The sequence below is a fragment of the Herpailurus yagouaroundi genome, unplaced genomic scaffold, assembly GCF_014898765.1.
Source record: "Herpailurus yagouaroundi ecotype Mexico unplaced genomic scaffold, PumYag 182, whole genome shotgun sequence".
Classification (NCBI taxonomy): Eukaryota; Metazoa; Chordata; class Mammalia; order Carnivora; family Felidae; genus Herpailurus; species Herpailurus yagouaroundi.
The window spans coordinates 22,487,495-22,494,043 of NW_024412413.1; the positions used below are offsets into that span (position 1 = coordinate 22,487,495).

General features: G+C 41.1%; 1 protein-coding gene across 12 annotated transcripts in view; it reads left to right on the top strand.

Moving 5' to 3' along the window:
- Window positions 1–6,549, top strand: part of ANKS1B (ankyrin repeat and sterile alpha motif domain containing 1B) — a 909,382-nt gene that overhangs the window by 752,947 nt on the left and 149,886 nt on the right. The window contains exon 1 of one of the 12 annotated variants that reach the window (XM_040491132.1): window positions 6,265–6,348. The exons of the other annotated variants lie outside the window; for them this stretch is intronic. The gene's annotated coding sequence lies outside the window, so the exon portion shown is untranslated. Of the gene's footprint in view, window positions 1–6,264; window positions 6,349–6,549 lie in introns of those variants that run through there. 12 annotated transcript variants of the gene reach the window in all.

The window sequence follows — 6,549 nt, forward strand, 5'->3', positions numbered from 1 at the left end:
CGGTTTTGTAAGTAAAGGCTGCAAGTGAATGTCTTAGCTATGGCTCAGTGGAGCTGTATGTGGCACAGGCCTTGAATGTAGTTAACATCCAAAACAAGTCCCCAGGTCTTAATTCAGAAGACTGAGGCAGAACATTCCTGGCAGACGGGCCTCCCTGTTTACATTCATTCCCCCTGGATTGCAAGCCTGCTTGCCTTCAGGAAAAAGTGTAAATCCCTTCTGCTCACTCTGGGTTGTGTTAGCTTGGTAGTTAGATCTGTAAATATGCCCATGGTTAATAGGCAGTCTATAAACTGTTTTAAATTTGCTATCCAAATAAAGGAATCTTTTCCATAGCAAAAGTATGGTCATGCAATACAAATAATAAAATGTATGACCAGTGGAAGTCAGCCTATACCTTATTTATCTCATTAATGACAAGCAAGCCATGAAGTTAGGGAGAACCTTACTGCATCTATGGCAGACATACCCCATGAATAGCCACACACACATGCCCACTACTCAGAGCCTTCCCTGATGCCTACCTCTTGTAGAACTCCCTGATCCTGTGTCTTCACCAGTACACAGGTTCTGTCTCTCTGGCTTGTGTCCCATGCTCCCTATCTACACACACCAATATTTTTTCCCAAAATTCAACACTCTGCTTTCTACACATTGAAAAGTAAGGTTCCACAATATCATGATTTTAAATCCATATTCATATCTTTAAAATAGCTTAGTTCTGAAATACCTTTTTTTTTTTAATTTTTTTTTCAACGTTTTTTTATTTATTTTTGGGACAGAGAGAGACAGAGCATGAACAGGGGAGGGGCGGAGAGAGAGGGAGACACAGAATCGGAAACAGGCTCCAGGCTCCGAGCCATCAGCCCAGAGCTTGACACGGGGCTCGAACTCACGGACCGCGAGATCATGACCTGGCTGAAGTCGGACGCTTAACCGACTGCACCACCCAGGCGCCCCTGAAATACCTTTTTATTAGAAACTTGTTCACATGATTGAAAAGATTTATTTGGGTGTGGAATTTCTAAAATTTCTCTAGCCTAGCAGTGGGTCGTGTTTCATCCCACCATGTAAAATGGACAATGTGGGAGCTGTCCAGAGTTCTTTGATAATTCTACACGTAGTTCTAGTTGATGGCATTCCATTTCTAAGCCTTCCAACTACCAGGAAATCAGCTGATAGCAAATCTATATTTCTTGCCCTTATCTCTCTCATGAGCTCCAGATTTATATTCTATTTAATTTCTGTATGTGTCTATGTGGAGAACAACTAAAACTTGACATGTCCCAAGCTTTCTTTTACTTGTTCAACAAATATTTTCCTAATGCATATTAGGAGTGAACATAAGTAGAAGATAGTACAAGCAGGATCCTTGACTTCATGATCTCATGGGGAGAGCCATAACTAAACAAGTAATTACCAAAAATAATAAATTCTCTATTAGGGAAAGCAAAGTTACTATGAGAGCAAAAGAATTTTGCCTAGGCCAGTGTAGGACAAGAGATATATAAGCATTTTCCTGGAATAAGATACATATTTGTTGAAATCCATGAAATAAACTAGAGTTACCTAGAGAAAGAGTTCCACAAAGTCTGAGTCCAACTACCTTCCTATTCCTCAGCTCCCAAATCAAGGTTTGACCTCACATGCATTCAATAAATCTTGATATAATGAGCAAAAGTATTTTTTTAATGTTTATTTATTTTTGAGAGAGACAGAGACAGAATGCAAGTGGGTTAAGGGCAGAGGGAGAGGGAGACACAGAATCTGAAGCAGGCTCCAGGGTCCAGGCTCCAAGTGACACAGGGCTTGAACTCATGAGCTGTAAGATGATGTCCTGAACTGCATTTGGATGCTCAACCGACTGAGCCACCCAGGCACCCCTGAGTAGAAGTATTTTTATGTCACTACCTTTAAAAAAAACATTAATGTGGTATAAAGGATCATGGGACAGCTCTCTCTAGTGAATACACACACAAATACAAGACTTAACATGTGCGTTTGTTAAAATGGAATCTAAGTTATCAGAGCTTTAATATAAAGTCAAAAGGTTCTCACTCTCTCTTACTTTCCCATCACCTTTTAATCCTATTTATATCTGAGAACTCCTCCCTGCACTTTGTTTACTGACCTGATCTTTTCCTTTAATATTTTTAAGTATGAGAGTATTTCTTCCTCCAAGAATTCAAAGCAGTTCTCTTAAATGTATAATTCTAGTTGGTTAGAGACCAATAGTCATAAATAAATTTGTATTACACCATGGAATTACGTGTTGATCCATGAAAACTGATCTTTTTGGTGTTAGATGCTAAATATATCTGGATCTATTGAGAAAGGAGTGCCTACCTTTTTATTCATTTTTTATTCATTCCTAACCCAGGAAACATCATCATACTAGATTTGCATGATTCTCCTACATAGCTCCAGATAAAATAATCAGCCCTGGTTGGTTCATTTCCCTTGTTTTCCTGGAAATTTTACTAAAACATTAAATCCTTTCCTGGTTAGAGTTGCTATCATTGAACGTAATAGGCATCTATCCCTATTTTATTTCAGAACTCTGAGACATTTTTATCAAAGTTCATACCTGGGTGCTGTGAATGTGAGGGGTATACAGTAAAGGTTTTTATAAAAAACATTTGAGTTAACATTTTGGGGGTGTTTATTATGTGCCAGATTCTACAGTTAGTACTTTACAAAGTTTATAAGTTAGGGCTTACTCAGAGAAACAAAAACAGTAGTAAGTATATACCAGGAGATTTATTGCAATGAATTAGCCTATGTAATTGTGAGGACTGGCTAGGTAGTCTGAAATCGGTAGGGCTGGACATCAGGAAGGGCAGGCTGGAACTCTTAGGCAGGGACTGAAATTGCCATTCACTGTTAGAGCTGCTTTTTCTTCAGGGAAGCCTCAGTTCTGCTCCTAAGGCCTTTTAGCTGATTGAATCAGATTATGTAGAATAATGTCTCTTACTTAAAGTCAACTGATTATGGACTTTAATCACACCTACAAAATACTTTCACAGCAACCCCTAGATTAGTGTTTGATTAGGTAAATGGGTACTATAACCAAGCCAAAATGGCACATCAAAAAGAGCACCAAACGTGTGTAATCTCATTTCCTCCTAACAACAGCTCTGCGAAGTAATTTCTGTTATTATTCCATACATTTCACAAGTTGGAAAAATAAGGCTCAAAAAATTTTAGTAACTTACTCAAGATTATAACACTGTTAAGTGGAATAGCCATTACTTGAACCCATAGGTCTGATTCCAAAATTGAAAGCTTAATTAACCACTGCACAATACTACATCAAAACAAAGGAATCAATTAATGTAATTTTATTCCTCTAAATCTACACAAATGGACTCATATTAGTGTTTTACATATCTCTTTCAGAATATACCACCATCTTTAGACTTTGTGAGACTAAGATATTCAACATGGTCTTCTGGATAATATTTTTTAATGCAAAGAAAGAATACAGGAGATTGGGAATCCCAAATATTAGTCCTTTCTGATATAAAATTGCTGTTCTTAAATAAATAGTGTATGTTGGAGAGAGTTGTATTCGTGATGACTTGGGATGGATGCTTTACTTTTCACTAGGATATAAGGAAGTTGAGAATTGGTACTATAAGAGTTTTTTTTTTCTAAATTTTCTCATGTTGCAAGGAACAATAAATTACTTAATATAACCAGTGTATTAAAAATGAAATGTAGATTCCCCAAGTAAAAGAATATAAGACTATATATTATTAACATTTTAAATAACATAAATTGTAAATTTACTGATTTTTAGCAAAAATGTAAAATTCCTGGGAAAAAAATAAGTCTGACATTGACTACCCTGGGTCATCATAATATCATGGTAAGTGTCTGAACAAGTGGCAAGAATTCATGGTTTTGCTCCTGTCTGTAGTTAGGGTAGGTCCTTGGGCAAGTGACTTAACCATTCTTGGCCTCAATCTCCTTTTCTACAATATTAGAGGGTTTCAGAAGATGATCTCTTATATTTTTTATGCTGTTCTGTAGCATTAAAATGTCTAAAATTTCAACTATGCAAGTAGGGGCTATTTTAGTGCCAAACAGTAAAAAGTCATCTTCTGTGAATTATTTAATGTTTCTACCCAAACCAGACTACACTGGTAAAACCTTTATATTTTGATATGCATATCTGGAGGTTATTGCCAAATTTCATTAGTGCCAGGATGAAGTTAATTTCCAGGTCTATAGTATTTAATATGTGAGCTGATTTTGCTGAATGGAGCATCAGTAGCAGCCACCATGGACAGCAACTTTCTCAGCTCCCTCAAGAAGAGTTTGCACTTAGCCAAGCATAAATGCTAACAGAGAATTAGATTTCCACCATTCTCTTGAGGTGGCACAGACACAAAAAGGCCTATAGGTCCCAAATGAGTCCAGAGTGCAGAAGACTTGATGATACAAAAATGAGAGCACACCTGTTTTCTAAAGAGCCTGTAGTTCATCGCTAACAAACAGCATCTTTTTGACAGAGCCCAATATTGTTGCTAGAGAAAAATACTCAGAAGAGAATGATGCGCTGGGAAATGTGATTCTTCAGTCATTCACATGATTGGGAAACCAAGAAAACACCTATTCCACCCCAAGTCTCATGTGTTTGTTTGCACAGTGAGAGATAGAACTAAATGGCCTGAATCCCAAACCCACTGAAAGCGTGCTGATCTCCAAAAACCAGAGAGATCCAAACATGCCCCAGTCAAGAAGGTAGATCATGTCCAATCTGTTTCTCTTTCTCTAATATATAACCTATAAAATCAAAAGGCTTCACAAACTCCTTATGTAAATGAGAAACCTTTCTATACACATAAGTGCTCACACTTTGGAGCCTCACAGGCCCGGGGTTTATTATCCTGGCCCTGCCTCTTGCTTAGCAGGGTGGCTTCAGAGTATACTATTAATGTGAACTTCACAAAAGCAGACAATCACATGAAAATAGACAAAACGGTAGACATTTAGAGTTTCTTGTTTAAGGAAGTGAATGGTGTCCCATAACTACTAGCTGCAGATCTCTCTAAGCCTGTTATTTTTCATCTGTAAAGTGAAAATAATAATGAAACTGACCTCATAGAGTTCTGAAAATTAAATGAGATAATTCACAGATGGCTGGCAGATCATAGGTGCTCAGTAAGTGTTGCCTATTTTTTGAAAATTGATTCACATTTCTATTTTAGTGGCTATTTTTTGCAGTTGATCAAAGTCTTTGTTTTCTTTGGTTTTAAAGCAATAAATGTGCACTTTTAAAGTTCAGAAACTGAAAGTACCCTAAAAAACAGATTGATTAGTACTGGAGTTCATCATCATGTTATACATTTCCTTAAATACTTAAAGTATCTCATTCCAAACCATTTTTCACAGACAGTGGGGTGCTGTTACTTTGTTTTCAGACGATGGGTATCCTTTGTGGGAATCTGTGGTTCTCATCCCAGACTAAGTGGGCAACTCACACTTTTGGATGGAACGTTGGAACACCAAAGAACTGAAATGCGTGGGTTGCCAGATATGTTCATTCAAATGTTATGGAATTAAGCAGTCTGTAAACCACACATAATTTTTATTTCTTTATGGCAAGAAATAACTGTTGGGATAAAAAAAATGGGTGAAAAGCCTTGTCACTTAAGGTAAGGTGTCCTTCTTTTAATTGGCATAATTTTGAAGAGCATAAACGCATACAACTGTCTGTAGTAGTACAATGGTAACTAGTGGAAACGGCGCGGCGGGGGACGGGGCAGGGATAAAGGGCGAATGTTAACCGTAGCCCTCCAGGTCTACTGGGGGCTGATCATTCCCCTCCGAGAACAGGTGGAACTCTAGTCTCTCGGGTGGTGCCACCAGTCCACACAAGTTGAGGGTTGCTGTGGCTTCTTCTCTTGAGTGGTGAACTCGTAGCAGCTCGGTTGGTGGTAGGAAACCCGAGGTGGCCTCAGGAGTAGAGCAGGACCTTCCTTCTCCCCCTTTCCCTCCTCCTCCTCTCCCCAGCGGCTGCGACGGCAGTGACGGCGGCGGTGGCGGCTGCTGCCACCGCTGCTGCTGCTGCTGCTGCCGCTGCCGCTGCCGAGCTGGTCACCTGGGCGCCTGCGGAGCTGCCTGGCTGCTGCCGCTGCGGCGGCCTCTCGGAGTGCGAGGAGGGGGCGGCGAAGAGCGAGAATATCCATAGTAACACAGGATGCGCCCGGCGCCGAGCAGGAGCGAGTGCGGGAGGAGGAAGCCCCCGCGCGCCGGCAGCCCGCGGTGCTAGGCGCCCTGCAGCCCCCGCGCGCCGCGCCCGGGCCCGCGTCGCTCTCGCAGTTAGGGTCCGACTGAGTGGTAAGCCCTCCCCGGCAACTAAGCCGACACCTCCCACCGCCCCAGCCGCCCACCCCCGGGAAGCAGCGGCAGAACAATGGAGAGCGCCGCCAGCAGCCCTGGAGACGGCACTCGGGGGAGGACGCCCCGCCCCCGCCGAAGCGGCCGCTGACGCGCCCGCGAGGGCTTACCACTCAGTCGGACCCTAACTGCGAGAGCGAC